Genomic DNA, 13,897 nt, shown 5'->3' on the forward strand with positions numbered 1-13,897 from the left:
TAATCAGTATCTATTTCATATTGCACTTGATGACAACGGAATGTCTATTAAAGTGTCCAAAAAATCCTCCTGGATACAGCTGTTGTAATTTAATCGTTACTTTCCAATTGTAATTGATACATTAAATTCCTTCTTGTGGATGAACAGCAACAGTTGTAACCAACGCCTCTTATTTACTGCAGTTAAAGTTCATATGTAACTCACGTGAGTAATGAAAGAAAACAGGGGGAGAGCGCTGTGATGGTTGGTGAAACACAGCGGTATGCTACGACCCCCGTTAACCGTGGCTGGATCTTATTGGCACTCGCGGTCGGGATATTCCTCCCTGCCGTGGGGTAGAGACCTCCTTTTGCTCGCTCTCAAATTGCTTTTTCCCCTTCACCGCTGTCTTTACATCAGACGTCCGCCGTGATGTAGCTCGTTCATGAACGGGCTTATATCTCAGCAATCAGAGTGTCCGGTAGTCACCTTCTTACGCGTTTCTCCGCTGTTATCAAAGAGCGGTTTCGTCAGAGGATACATCAGCAGCCTAGCAGGCTCTTTTTAAAATGCACCGGACCAATAGCATTACTAATTAGTTGATTGGATACATACATATACTAATTGGATGCATACATGTAATGACTCATATATGGAACAACTTTCTAATTGCAATTGCACATATAAAGGCATTTCATAATATAAAAATAAGCAACATGGTGATTAAAAATAATAATAAAATAAGCAACAAGGTGGTTTAAAAAATAACAGAAAATATATAATCTATATACAGATTAACCTCTAATCTTTCAATCAATACCTCATATCTATAATCACATATACATAATTCAGAAACTCAGCACTAACGATCCCCATTTACTTATATAAAACCTTTTAGGGTAACATAAATCTATGCTACTAGTAAAGCTGCTCTTGTGGCGTAGGGGAAACATCACCTGCAATCTATGCAGCGAGTCCCATGTTCGAATCCAACCCGCTCAGCTTAACATCCATATTATTTATTTACTTTTAATGGGATCATTCTATCAATTCATTTTTACCTTTAATTTTTGTTAATATTATTTCTATATTTCATTATTTTAACCCCTGGAATAATTACATTGCTGCTTAAACAACAAAAAGAATTGAATAAAAAATAAATATTAAACAGACAATTTAAGGATTCGAAGATTTAAAGATTTAAAGATTTTAAAATTTAAAACAGGGAGGGGGGGGGAGGGAGAGTGGCCTTTTGGGAGAAGGAGGGGAAAAAAATAAAATAAAAATAAATATATATATATATATATAGAACCAAGAGAAAGTGTAAAAAGAGGATGGAGGAAGAAATCTGATGTTCATCATTACTAGTGGATTTTACTAAAGAACTTTAAAGGAACACACACAACAGGATTATACAGTTTCATCCTAAGAGGAAAGCTGTTCCCAAAATAGCTACTTCTAATAATTTTGTTTATTTATTAAACATACAATAAATGGATATTCAATAAATAATATATTAGGTAAAACAATAGATAAAATCTTCAGAGACTGCCAATGTTGTTCAGTTCGATGCTCTCATTCAGACCATCAGGTGTAAGGGTACCCAAAGAAAAAATCCAAAATGCCTCCCTTGTCATGTAAAGGAGATTCAACTGAGGCAGCACAAGGGAACTCTCATCTGGGGACAACAACTGCAGGGAGAACACATATTTTCAGATGAACATGGGAGGGCAGAAGGCTGCCTAATACTGAAGCACCCCCAAACAACAAACCAAATGCAACAACTAGTGCAAGCATTCCTTGGGGAAGGTCTGCAGAAGATGGATTTGCATACGGTGATGTCAGCCAAGCAGTGGGCCAAAGTTGGCTGTAACCCTCATCTGCATATGAAAAGAGAAAAGGGGTATGCAGGGCATGGCGGCCTTTTGCGGCGCTTGGATGACCCCTAGTTTGCATTAAACACCCCCACCCTCCTTCGGTGTGGGGCTCATGTTGGCCATGCCCCAGCCCCTGAAGCATTCAAGCTGATTTCTTGCAGCAGCTTGGCACTGTAACAGCTCCAGAGCTACTCTGTAAGGCAAGTAAAAGGGCGTGGGCTCCCGTCTGCTTTCTTTGTGCCTTCCAACGCACAATGCTAACTACAGGTAGTGCTGCAGGGCCCACACCCTTTTACTTGCCTTACAGAGCAGCTCTGGAGCTATTACAGTGCCCAGCTGCTGCAAGTAATCAGCTTGAATTCTTCAGGGGCTGGGGCATAGCCAACATGAGCCCCACACCGAAGTAGGGTGGAGGTGTTTAATGCGAACTAGGGGTCATCCAAGCGCCGCAAAAGGCCGCCATGCCCTGCACGCCCCTTTTCTCTTTTCATATGCAGACGAGGGTTGAAGCCAACTTTGACCCACTACTTGGATGACATCACCATATGCAAATCCATCTGCTGCAGGCCTTCCCCCAGGAATGCTTGTACTAGTTGTTGCATTTGTTTTGTTGTTTGGGGGTGCTTCAGCAGGGGTGTATCTACCTATTGGCCAGGATGGCACTCGCCAGGGGCACCAGGCAAGGAGGGGGCGCCGCCTGGCTGCCCCTCCCATGGACAAAGAATAGAAAAGCAGTACTGTCAGACTGTACCTGGTGGGAGTCTGTTACTGCTGGAGCGGCGCTGTTGTCCAGCAGCACTGCACTTGTATTCAGACTCAAAATAAACTACAGCTCCCAGCAGCCCTTGTTGCTGGGAGCTCCCGGCAGCAAGGGCTGCTGGGAACTGTAGTTTATTGTGAGTCTGATTACAAGTGCGGTGCTGCCGGACACTAGTCTGATCACTAGTGCAGTGCGGTGCTGACGGACGCTGGAGCAGCGGCGGCAGTAACAGACTCTGACTAGGTCATACTTGCCTACCTGACCCACTCCATGAGGGAGAAAATGCTCTGTTCCTGGAGTTTCCTGGTAATGTATGATTGCCATCACCTGTGGTGAAACACCTTTCTTATCAATTAACTAGCTCACCACAGGTGATGCAAATCAAACATTACCAGGAAAGTCCAGGAACAGAGCATTTTCTCCCTCATGGAGAGGGTCAGGTAGGCAAGTATGGACACAGTGCTATAGATCTATTTGTTGTTGAAGATAATAAAAAAGTGGCAGTGTTTGGGAGAAGGTACTGTAGTACCTGGAAAACTACACGATTTTCATGCATGTTAGATGTAAATAAATAGTAAGTAAGTGAAAACTTTAACCTGTTGAGTGTAATAAAGAAAATACATATCTTACCTATTTCAAGGCCATGTTCAAGGAAATGTCTTGGAAGTGATGGCACCCTGATGTTTTTTCTAACAGGAAGCACTTCTACCATCCAACTAATGGTGTTTGGTTAATGGCTGGGTACACTTGAGGCTCATCTCACAGCATCTCATTAGCATTTCATTCAGGATACATTCAAGATGCGGGCGTTTGGCATCCCGGCGGTTGGAAAGCTGACGCCAGCATCCCGAAACCGCTCGGAATGCTGATGCTGGCATCCCAACATAGATAGCGATGCAGAATGCCAAAATCCGGATCAAGTTGGTGCAAAAGTCTCCACTGGCAAGCCACGTGGGAGGGTTAGGGTTAGGCTGCGAGGGCTGGAGGGCTAGGGTTAGGCTGCAGGGAGGGAGATTAGGAAGGGTGTGTTAGGGTTAGGCACCATTGAAGAGGCTTTGGGGGAGGGGTGGGTTAAAGTCAGGCTGTGGGAAAGGTGGGTTTAGAGGGGAGGGATGGTGTAACATGAATATGAGACACTACTGTGCGGTGTAATGTGAATGAGGGACACTACTGTGTGGCATAATTTGAATTGGAAGTACTATTGTGTTCATGCCCTTCCCCCACATGCCCCATTTCCAATACTCACACCTTTTTCCAAATGTGTGTAGGGGGGGGGGGGGGCGCCAGCCCCTTACTTTGCCAGGGGAACACGGACCTCTAGATACACCCCTGTGCTTCAGTATTAGACAGCCTTCTGCCCTCCCATGTTCATCTGAAAATATGTGTTCTCCCTGTAGTTGTTGTCCCCAGATGAGAGTTCCCTTGTGCTGCCTCAGTTGAATCTCCTTTACTTGACAGAGATGTGCCTGAGCAGCGGCCCTCCCCAGCCCTATCCCAAATCATACTTATTTTGCATAGGAGATACCATGGTCATGAAGATTGTTCTCCCAGGGTGAGGTTCATACATTGCATTCTGGGTATGCTGACCCCTGTGATTTCCCCAAATGTGGGAAACTCAACTGCATTATTTGTGGTAGTGGGGGACTGTGTTTGTGCTTTCCTCTGGTCAGCTCTGGTAAAAGCCAGATTTCTTTGTCTCAGATCTTCCTCTAGCCTTGTTCTTCTTTCGAGAGTTCTCTTGTGCTGCCTCAGTTGAATCTCCTTCACTTGACAGGGGGGTGCCCGAGCAGCAACCCTCCCCAGCTCTAGCCCAACTCCTACTTACCTGCCAGGTGAGATACTATGATCATGAAGGTGCTTCTCCCAGGGCAAGGCTCACCCATTGCACTCTGGGTGTGCTGCTCATGTGATTTCCCCAAATGTGGGAAACTTGACTGCATAATTTGTGTTTCCCCTGGTCGGCTCTCGTATAATTCAGATCTCTTTGTCTCAGGTCTCTCTCCAGCCTAGTTTGCTGTCTGTTTCCACTTCTCTTTTCTTGAGCCGCTCCCTTATATGCCCTTGCGCACTATCCTGACTTCTCCCGTCTGCTTGCTTTGTGCCTTCCAATGCACAATGCAAACTACAGGTAGTGCTGCAGGGCCCACGCCCTTTTACTTGCCTTACAGAGTAGCTCTGGAGCTGTTACAGTGCCCAGCTGCTGCAAGAAATCAGCTTGAATGCTTCAGGGGCTGGGGCATAGCCAACATGAGCCCCACACCGAAGGAGGGTGGAGGTGTTTAATGCGAACTAGGGGTCATCCAAGCGCCGCAAAGGGCCGCCATGCCCTGCACGCCCCTTTTCTCTTTTCATATGCAGACGAGGGTTGAGGCCAACTTTGACCCACTGCTTGGATGACATCACCATATGCAAATCCATCTGCTGCAGGCCTTCCCCCAGGAATGCTTGCACAAGTTGTTGCATTTGGTTTGTTGTTTGGGGGTGCTTCAGTATTAGGCAACCTTCTGCCCTCCTATGTTCATCTGAAAATATGTGTTCTCCCTGGAGTTGTTGTCCCCAGATGAGAGTTCCCTTGTGCTGCCTCAGTTGAATCTCCTTTACTTGTCAGAGATGTGCCTGAGCAGCGGCCCTCCCCAGCCCTATCCCAAATCATACTTATTTTGCATAGGAGATACCATGGTCATGAAGATTGTTCTCCCAGGGTGAGGTTCAGTCATTGCTTTCTGGGTATGCTGACCCCTGTGATTTCCCCAAATGTGGGAAACTCGACTGCATTATTTGTGGTAGTGGGGGACTGTGTTTGTGCTTTCCTCTGGTCATCTCTGGTAAAAGTCAGATTTCTTTGTCTCAGATCTTCCTCTAGCTTTGTACTTCTTCCGAGACTTCCCTTGTGCTACCTCAGTTGGATCTCCTTCACTTGACAGGGGGGTGCCCGAGCAGCGACCCTCCCCAGCTCTTGCTCCACTCCTACTTACCTGCCAGGTGAGATACTATGATCAGGAAGGTGCTTCTCCCAGGGCAAGGCTCACCCATTGCACTCTGGGTGTGCTGCTCCTGTGATTTCCCCAAATGTGGGACACTTGACTGCATAATTTGTGTTTCCTCTGGTCGGCTCTCGCATAATTCAGATCTCTTTGTCTCAGGTCTCTCTCCAGCCTAGTTTGCTGTCTGTTTCCACTTCTCTTTTTTTGAGCTGCTCCCTTCTATGCCCTTGCGCACTATCCTGACTTCTCCCGTCTGCTTACTTTGTGCCTTCCAACGCACAATGCGAACTACAGGTAGTGCTGCAGGTCCCACAACCTTTTATTTGCCTTACAGAGCAGTTCTGGAGCTGTTACAGTGCCCAGCTGCTGCAAGAAATCAGCTTGAATGCTTCAGGGGCTGGGGCATAGCCAACATGAGCCCCACACCGAAGGAGGGTGGAGGTGTTTAATGCGAACTAGGGGTCATCCAAGCGCCGCAAAAGGCTGCCATGCCCTGCACGCCCCTTTTCTCTTTTCATATGCAGACGAGGGTTGAAGCCAACTTTGACCCACTGCTTGGATGACATCACCATATGCAAATCCATCTGCTGCAGGCCTTCCCCCAGGAATGCTTGCACTAGTTGTTGCATTTGGTTTGTTGTTTGGGGGTGCTTCAGTATTAGGTAGCCTTCTGCCCTCCCATGTTCATCTGAAAATATGTGTTCTCCCTGCAGTTGTTGTCCCCAGATGAGAGTTCCCTTGTGCTGCCTCAGTTGAATCTCCTTTACTTGACAGAGATGTGCCTGAGCAGCGGCCCTCCCCACCCCTATCCCAAATCATACTTATTTTGCATAGGAGATACCATGGTCATGAAGATTGTTCTCCCAGGGAGAGGTTCATTCATTGCATTCTGGGTATGCTGACCTGTATGATTTCCCCAAATGTGGGAAACTCGACTGCATTATTTGTGGTAGTGGGGGACTGTGTTTGTTCTTTCCTCTGGTCAGCTCTGGTAAAAGTCAGATTTATTTGTCTCAGATCTTCCTCTAGCCTTGTTCTTCTTTCGAGAGTTTCCTTGTGCTGCCTCAGTTGGATCTCCTTCACTTGACAGGGGGGTGCCCGAGCAGCGACCCTCCCCAGCTCTAGCCCAACTCCTACTTACCTGCCAGGTGAGATACTATGATCATGAAGGTGCTTCTCCCAGGGCAAGGCTCACCCATTGCACTCTGGGTGTGCTGCTCCTGTGATTTCCCCAAATGTGGGAAACTTGACTGCATAATTTGTGTTTCCCCTGGTCGGCTCTCGTATAATTCTGATCTCTTTGTCTCAGGTCTCTCTCCAGCCTAGTTTGCTGTCTGTTTCCACTTCTCTTTTCTTGAGCCGCTCCCTTCTATGCCCTTGCGCACTATCCTGACTTCTCCCGTCTGCTTAATTTGTGCCTTCCAACGCACAATGCGAACTACAGGTAGTGCTGCAGGGCCCACACCCTTTTACTTGCCTTACAGAGCAGCTCTGGAGCTGTTACAGTGCCCAGCTGCTGCAAGAAATCAGCTTGAATGCTTCAGGGGCTGGGGCATAGCCAACATGAGCCCCACACCGAAGGAGGGTGGAGGTGTTTAATGCGAACTAGGGGTCATCCAAGCGCCGCAAAAGGCCGCCATGCCCTGCACGCCCCTTTTCTCTTTTCATATGCAGACGAGGGTTGAAGCCAACTTTGACTCACTGCTTGGATGACATCACCATATGCAAATCCATCTGCTGCAGGCCTTCCCCCAGGAATGCTTGCACTAGTTGTTGCATTTGGTTTGTTGTTTGGGGGTGCTTCAGTATTAGGCAGCCTTCTGCCCTCCCATGTTCATCTGAAAATATGTGTTCTCCCTGGAGTTGTTGTCCCCAGATGAGAGTTCCCTTGTGCTGCCTCAGTTGAATCTCCTTTACTTGACAGAGATGTGCCTGAGCAGCGGCCCTCCCCAGCCCTATCCCAAATCATACTTATTTTGCATAGGAGATACCATGGTCATGAAGATTGTTCTCCCAGGGTGAGGTTCATTCATTGCATTCTGGGTATGCTGACCCCTGTGATTTCCCCAAATGTGGGAAACTCGACTGCATTATTTGTGGTAGTGGGGGACTGTGTTTGTGCTTTCCTCTGGTCAGCTCTGGTAAAAGTCAGATTTATTTGTCTCAGATTTTCCTCTAGCCTTGTTCTTCTTTCGAGAGTTCCCTTGCGCTGCCTAAGTTGGATCTCCTTCACTTGACAGGGGGGTGCCCGAGCAGCGACCCTCCCCAGCTCTAGCCCAACTCCTACTTACCTGCCAGGTGAGATACTATGATCATGAAGGTGCTTCTCCCAGGGCAAGGCTCACCCATTGCACTCTGGGTGTGCTGCTCCTGTGATTTCCCCAAATGTGGGAAACTTGACTGCATAATTTGTGTTTCCCCTGGTCGGCTCTCGTATAATTCAAATCTCTTTGTCTCAGGTCTCTCTCCAGCCTAGTTTGCTGTCTGTTTCCACTTCTCTTTTCTTGAGCTGCTCCCTTCTATGCCCTTGCGCACTATCCTGACTTATCCCGTCTGCTTACTTTGTGCCTTCCAACGCACAATGCAAACTACAGGTAGTGCTGCAGGGCCCACGCCCTTTTACTTGCCTTACAGAGTAGCTCTGGAGCTGTTACAGTGCCCAGCTGCTGCAAGAAATCAGCTTGAATGCTTCAGGGGCTTGGGCATAGCCAATATGAGCCCCACACCGAAGGAGGGTGGAGGTGTTTAATGCGAGCTAGGGGTCATCCAAGCGCCGCAAAAGGCCGCCATGCCCTGCACGCCCCTTTTCTCTTTTCATATGCAGACGAGGGTTGAAGCCAACTTTGACCCACTGCTTGGATGACATCACCATATGCAAATCCATCTGCTGCAGGACTTCCCCAAGGAATGCTTGCACTAGTTGTTGCATTTGGTTTGTTGTTTGGGGGTGCTTCAGTATTAGGCAGCCTTCTGCCCTCCCATGTTCATCTGAAAATATGTGTTCTCCCTGCAGTTGCTGTCCCCAGATGAGAGTTCCCTTGTGCTGCCTCAGTTGAATCTCCTTTACTTGACAGAGATGTGCCTGAGCAGCGGCCCTCCCCAGCCCTATCCCAAATCATACTTATTTTGCATAGGAGATACCATGGTCATGAAGATTGATCTCCCAGGGTGAGGTTCATTCATTGCATTCTGGGTATGCTGACCCCTATAATTTCCCCAAATGTGGGAAACTCGACTGCATTATTTGTGGTAGTGGAGGACTGTGTTTGTGCTTTCCTCTGGTCAGCTCTGGTAAAAGTCAAATTTCTTTGTCTTAGATCTTCCTCTAGCCTTGTTCTTCTTTCGAGAGTTCCCTTGTGCTGCCTCAGTTGGATCTCCTTCACTTGACAGGGGGGTGCCCGAGCAGCGACCCTCCCCAGCTCTAGCCCAACTCCTACTTACCTGCCAGGTGAGATACTATGATCAGGAAGGTGCTTCTCCCAGGGCAAGGCTCACCCATTGCACTCTGGGTGTGCTGCTCCTGTGATTTCCCAAAATGTGGGACACTTGACTGCATAATTTTGTGTTTCCTCTGGTCGGCTCTCGTATAATTCAGATCTCTTTGTATCAGGTCTCTCTCCAGCCTAGTTTGCTGTCTGTTTCCACTTCTCTTTTCTTGAGCCGTTCCCTTCTATGCCCTTGCGCATTATCCTGACTTCTCCCGTCTGCTTACTTTGTGCCTTCCAACGCACAATGCGAACTACAGGTAGTGCTGCAGGTCCCACAACCTTTTATTTGCCTTACAGAGCAGCTCTGGAGCTGTTACAGTGCCCAGCTGCTGTAAGAAATCAGCTTGTATGCTTCAGGGGCTGGGGCATAGCCAACATGAGCCCCACACCGAAGGAGGGTGGAGGTGTTTAATGCGAACTAGGGGTCATCCAAGTGCCGCAAAAGGCCACCATGCCCTGCACGCCCCTTTTCTCTTTTCATATGCAGATGAGGGTTGAAGCCAACTTTGACCCACTGCTTGGATGACATCACCATATGCAAATCCATTTGCTGCAGGCCTTCCCCCAGGAATGCTTGCACTAGTTGTTGCATTTGGTTTGTTGTTTGGGGGTGCTTCAGTATTAGGCGGCCTTCTGCCCTCCCATGTTCATCTGAAAATATGTGTTCTCCCTGCAGTTGTTGTCCCCAGATGAGAGTTCCCTTGTGCTGCCTCAGTTGAATCTCCTTTACTTGACAGAGATGTGCCTGAGCAGCGGTCCTCCCAAGCCCTATCCCAAATCATACTTATTTTGCATAGGAGATACCATGGTCATGAAGATTGTTCTCCCAGGGTGAGGTTCATTCATTGCATTCTGTGTATGCTGACCCCTATGATTTCCCCAAATGTGGGAAACTCGACTGCATTATTTGTGGTAGTGGGGGACTGTGTTTGTGCTTTCCTCTGGTCATCTCTGGTAAAAGTCAGATTTCTTTGTCTCAGATCTTCCTCTAGCCTTGTTCTTCTTTCAAGAGTTCCCTTGTGCTGTCTCAGTTGGATCTCCTTCACTTGACAGGGGGGTGCCCGAGCAGCGACCCTCCCCAGCTCTAGCCCAACTCCTACTTACCTGCCAGGTGAGATACTATGATCATGAAGTTGCTTCTCCCAGGGCAAGGCTCACCCATTGCACTCTGGGTGTGCTGCCCCTATGATTTCCCCAAATGTGGGAAACTTGACTGCATAATTTGTGTTTCCCCTGGTCGGCTCTCATATAATTCAGATCTCTTTGTCTCAGGTCTCTCTCCAGCCTAGTTTGCTGTCTGTTTCCACTTCTTTTTTCTTGAGCCCCTCCCTTCAATACCCTTGTGCACTATCCTGACTTCTCTTGCCGTCTGCTTACTTTGTGCCTTACAATGCACAATGCAAACTACAGGTAGTACTGCAGGGCCCACACCCTTTTACTTGCCTTAAAGAGCAGCTCTGGAGCTGTTACAGTGCCCAGCTGCTGCAAAAAATCAGCTTGAATGCTTCAGGGGCTGGGGCATGGCCAACATGAGCCCTACACCGAAGGAGGGTGGGGGTGTTTAATGCGAACTAGGGGTCATCCAAGCGCCGCAAAAGGCCGCCATGCCCTGCATACCCCTTTTCTCTTTTCATATGCAGATGAGGGTTCCAGCCAACTTTGGCCCACTGCTTGGATGACATCACCATATGCAAATCCGTCTTCTGCAGACCTTCCCCCAGGAATGCTTGTACTAGTTGTTGCATTTGGTTTGTTGTTTGGGGGTGCTTCAGTATTAGGCAGCCTTCTGCCCTCCCATGTTCATCTGAAAATATGTGTTCTCCCTGCAGTTGTTGTCCCCAGATGAGAGTTCCCTTGTGCTGCCTCAGTTGAATCTCCTTTACTTGACAGAGATGTGCCTGAGCAGCGGCCCTCCCCAGCCCTATCCCAAATCATACTTATTTTTCATAGGAGATACCATTGTCATGAAGATTGATCTCCCAGGGTGAGGATCATTCATTGCATTCTGGGTATGCTGACCCCTATGATTTCCCCAAATGTGGGAAACTCGACTGCATTATTGACCATGGTATCTCCTATGCAAAATAAGTATGATTTGGGATAGGGCTGTGGAGGGCCGCTGCTCAGGCATATCTCTGTCAAGTAAAGGAGATTCAACTGAGGCAGCACAAGGGAACTCTCATCTGGGGACAACAACTGCAGGGAGAACGCATATTTTCAGATGAACATGGGAGGGCAGAAGGCTGCCTAATACTGAAGCACCTTCAAACAACAAACCAAATGCAACAACTAGTGCAAGCATTCCTTGGGGAAGGCCTGCAGCAGATGGATTTGCATATGGTGATGTCATCCAAGCAGTGGGTCAAAGTTGGCTGGAACCCTCATCTGCATATGAAAAGAAAAAAGGGGTATGCAGGGCATGGCGGCCTTTTGCGGCGCTTGGATGACCCTTAGTTCGCATTAAACACCCCCACCCTCCTTCGGTGTGGGGCTCATGTTGGCAATGCCCCAGCCCCTGAAGCATTCAAGCTGATTTCTTGCAGCAGCTTGGCACTGTAACAGCTCCAGAGCTGCTCTGTAAGACAAGTAAAAGGGTGTGGGCCCTGCAGCACTGCCTGTAGTTTGCAATGTGCATTGGAAGGCCCAAAGTAAGCAGACAGGAGGAGAAGTCAGGATAGTGCACAAGGGTATAGAAGGGAGGGGCTCAAAAAAAAAAAGAAGTGGAAACAGACAGCAAACTAGGCTGGAGAGAGACCTGAGACAAAGAGATCTGAATTATATGAAAGCCGACCAGTGGAAATACAAATTATGCAGTCAAGTTTCCCACATTTGGGGAAATCACAGGAGCAGCACACCCAGAGTGCAATGGGTGAGCCTTGCCCTGGGAGAAGCACCTTCATGATCATAGTATCTCACCTGGCAGGTAAGTAGGAGTTGGGCTAGAGCTTGGGAGGGTCGCTGCTCAAGCACCCCCCTGTCAAGTGAAGGAGATCCAACTGAGGCAGCACAAGAGAACTCTCGAAAGAAGAATAAGGCTAGAGGAAGAAATGAGACAAAGAAATCTGACTTTTACCAGAGCTGACCAGAGGAAAGCACAAACACAGTCCCCCACTACCACAAATAATGCAGTCGAGTTTCCCACATTTGGGGAAATCACAGGGGTCAGCATACCCAGAATGCAATGAATGAACCTCACCCTGGGAGAACAATCTTCATGACCATGGTATCTCCTATGCAAAATAAGTATGATTTGGGATAGGGCTGGGGAGGGCCGCTGCTCAGGCATATCTCTGTCAAGTAAAGGAGATTCAACTGAGGCAGCACAAGGGAACTCTCATCTGGGGACAACAACTGCAGGGAGAACACATATTTTCAAATGAACATGGGAGGGCAGAAGGCTGCCTAATACTGAAGCACCTCCAAACAACAAACCAAATGCAACAACTAGTACAAGCATTCCTGGGGGAAGGTCTGCAGAAGACGGATTTGATACAGTGATGTCATCCAAGCAGTGGGCCAAAGTTGGCTGGAACCCTCATCTGCATATGAAAAGAGAAAAGGGGTATGCAGGGCATGGCGGCCTTTTGCGGTGCTTGGATGACCCTTAGTTCGCATTAAACACCCCCACCCTCCTTCGGTGTGGGGCTCATGTTGGCAATGCCCCAGCCCCTGAAGCATTCAAGCTGATTTCTTACAGCAGCTTGGCACTGTAACAGCTCCAGAGCTGCTCTGTAAGGCAAGTAAAAGGGTGTGGGCCCTGCAGCACTACCTGTAGTTCGCATTGTGCGTTGGAAGGCACAAAGTAAGCAGACAGGAGGAGAAGTCAGGATAGTGCACAAGGGTATAGAAGGGAGAGGCTCAAAAAAAAAGAAGTGGAAACAGACAGCAAACTAGGCTGGAGAGAGACCTGAGACAAAGAGATCTGAATTATATGAAAGCCGACCAGTGGAAACACAAATTATGCAGTTAAGTGTCCCACATTAGGGGAAATCGCAGGAGCAGCACACCCAGAGTGCAATGGGTGAGCCTTGCCCTGGGAGAAGTACCTTCCTGATCATAGTATCTCACCTGGCAGGTAAGTAGGAGTTGGGCTAGAGCTGGGGAGGGTCACTGCTCGGGCACCCCCCTGTCAAGTGAAGGAGATCCAACTGAGGCAGCACAAGGGAACTCTCGAAAGAAGAACAAGGCTAGAGGAAGATCTGAGACAAAGAAATCTGACTTTTACCAGAGCTGACCAGAGGAAAGCACAAACACAGTCCCCCACTACCACAAATAATGCAGTCAAGTTTCCCACATTTGGGGAAATCACAGGGGTCAGCATACCCAGAATGCAATGAATGAACCTCACCCTGGGAGAACAATCTTCATGACCATGGTATCTCCAATGCAAAATAAGTATGATTTGGGATAGGGCTGGGGAGGGCCGCTGCTCAGGCATATCTCTGTCAAGTAAAGGAGATTCAACTGAGGCAGCACAAGGGAACTCTCATCTGGGGACAACAACTGCAGGGAGAACACTTATTTTCAAATGAACATGGGAGGGTAGAAGGCTGCCTAATACTGAAGCACCCCCAAACAACAAACCAAATGCAACAACTAGTACAAGCATTCCTGGGGGAAGGTCTGCAGAAGACGGATTTGCATACAGTGATGTCATCCAAGCAGTGGGCCAAAGTTGGCTGGAACCCTCATCTGCATATGAAAAGAGAAAAGGGGTATGCAAGGCATGGCGGCCTTTTGCGGCGCTTGGATGACCCTTAGTTCGCATTAAACACCCCCACCCTCCTTCGGTGTGGGGCTCATATTGGC

General features: G+C 48.2%; 13 non-coding genes and 4 pseudogenes across 13 annotated transcripts; 13 read left to right on the forward strand and 4 right to left on the reverse strand.

Moving 5' to 3' along the window:
- Positions 1 to 4,117: 4,117 nt before the first annotated feature.
- On the forward strand, positions 4,118 to 4,281 carry LOC134987036 (U1 spliceosomal RNA). Its single transcript, XR_010192789.1, has one exon. It is a non-coding gene; the product is annotated as a U1 spliceosomal RNA (small nuclear RNA).
- Positions 4,282 to 4,433: 152 nt separating this feature from the next.
- LOC134986985 (U1 spliceosomal RNA) lies at positions 4,434 to 4,596 on the forward strand. The gene has a single exon (XR_010192744.1). It is a non-coding gene; the product is annotated as a U1 spliceosomal RNA (small nuclear RNA).
- A 671-nt stretch (positions 4,597 to 5,267) lies between these two features.
- LOC134986869 (U1 spliceosomal RNA) lies at positions 5,268 to 5,431 on the forward strand. The gene has a single exon (XR_010192640.1). It is a non-coding gene; the product is annotated as a U1 spliceosomal RNA (small nuclear RNA).
- A 152-nt stretch (positions 5,432 to 5,583) lies between these two features.
- LOC134986930 (U1 spliceosomal RNA) lies at positions 5,584 to 5,746 on the forward strand. The gene has a single exon (XR_010192697.1). It is a non-coding gene; the product is annotated as a U1 spliceosomal RNA (small nuclear RNA).
- Positions 5,747 to 6,417: 671 nt separating this feature from the next.
- On the forward strand, positions 6,418 to 6,581 carry LOC134986912 (U1 spliceosomal RNA). Its single transcript, XR_010192680.1, has one exon. It is a non-coding gene; the product is annotated as a U1 spliceosomal RNA (small nuclear RNA).
- A 152-nt stretch (positions 6,582 to 6,733) lies between these two features.
- Positions 6,734 to 6,875, forward strand: LOC134986950 (U1 spliceosomal RNA; annotated as a pseudogene).
- Positions 6,876 to 7,567: 692 nt separating this feature from the next.
- LOC134987037 (U1 spliceosomal RNA) lies at positions 7,568 to 7,731 on the forward strand. Its single transcript, XR_010192790.1, has one exon. It is a non-coding gene; the product is annotated as a U1 spliceosomal RNA (small nuclear RNA).
- A 152-nt stretch (positions 7,732 to 7,883) lies between these two features.
- Positions 7,884 to 8,025, forward strand: LOC134986949 (U1 spliceosomal RNA; annotated as a pseudogene).
- Positions 8,026 to 8,717: 692 nt separating this feature from the next.
- LOC134986886 (U1 spliceosomal RNA) lies at positions 8,718 to 8,881 on the forward strand. The gene has a single exon (XR_010192656.1). It is a non-coding gene; the product is annotated as a U1 spliceosomal RNA (small nuclear RNA).
- A 152-nt stretch (positions 8,882 to 9,033) lies between these two features.
- On the forward strand, positions 9,034 to 9,197 carry LOC134987006 (U1 spliceosomal RNA). Its single transcript, XR_010192763.1, has one exon. It is a non-coding gene; the product is annotated as a U1 spliceosomal RNA (small nuclear RNA).
- Positions 9,198 to 9,868: 671 nt separating this feature from the next.
- LOC134986855 (U1 spliceosomal RNA) lies at positions 9,869 to 10,032 on the forward strand. Its single transcript, XR_010192628.1, has one exon. It is a non-coding gene; the product is annotated as a U1 spliceosomal RNA (small nuclear RNA).
- A 152-nt stretch (positions 10,033 to 10,184) lies between these two features.
- LOC134986987 (U1 spliceosomal RNA) lies at positions 10,185 to 10,326 on the forward strand (annotated as a pseudogene).
- A 695-nt stretch (positions 10,327 to 11,021) lies between these two features.
- On the forward strand, positions 11,022 to 11,152 carry LOC134987032 (U1 spliceosomal RNA; annotated as a pseudogene).
- A 704-nt stretch (positions 11,153 to 11,856) lies between these two features.
- LOC134986962 (U1 spliceosomal RNA) lies at positions 11,857 to 12,019 on the reverse strand. Its single transcript, XR_010192726.1, has one exon. It is a non-coding gene; the product is annotated as a U1 spliceosomal RNA (small nuclear RNA).
- Positions 12,020 to 12,171: 152 nt separating this feature from the next.
- On the reverse strand, positions 12,172 to 12,335 carry LOC134987038 (U1 spliceosomal RNA). The gene has a single exon (XR_010192791.1). It is a non-coding gene; the product is annotated as a U1 spliceosomal RNA (small nuclear RNA).
- Positions 12,336 to 13,008: 673 nt separating this feature from the next.
- LOC134986982 (U1 spliceosomal RNA) lies at positions 13,009 to 13,171 on the reverse strand. The gene has a single exon (XR_010192741.1). It is a non-coding gene; the product is annotated as a U1 spliceosomal RNA (small nuclear RNA).
- Positions 13,172 to 13,323: 152 nt separating this feature from the next.
- LOC134986857 (U1 spliceosomal RNA) lies at positions 13,324 to 13,487 on the reverse strand. Its single transcript, XR_010192630.1, has one exon. It is a non-coding gene; the product is annotated as a U1 spliceosomal RNA (small nuclear RNA).
- Positions 13,488 to 13,897: the final 410 nt, after the last annotated feature.

This window comes from Pseudophryne corroboree (genome assembly GCF_028390025.1).
Source record: "Pseudophryne corroboree isolate aPseCor3 chromosome 7 unlocalized genomic scaffold, aPseCor3.hap2 SUPER_7_unloc_6, whole genome shotgun sequence".
In the NCBI taxonomy this organism is placed as follows: Eukaryota; Metazoa; Chordata; class Amphibia; order Anura; family Myobatrachidae; genus Pseudophryne; species Pseudophryne corroboree.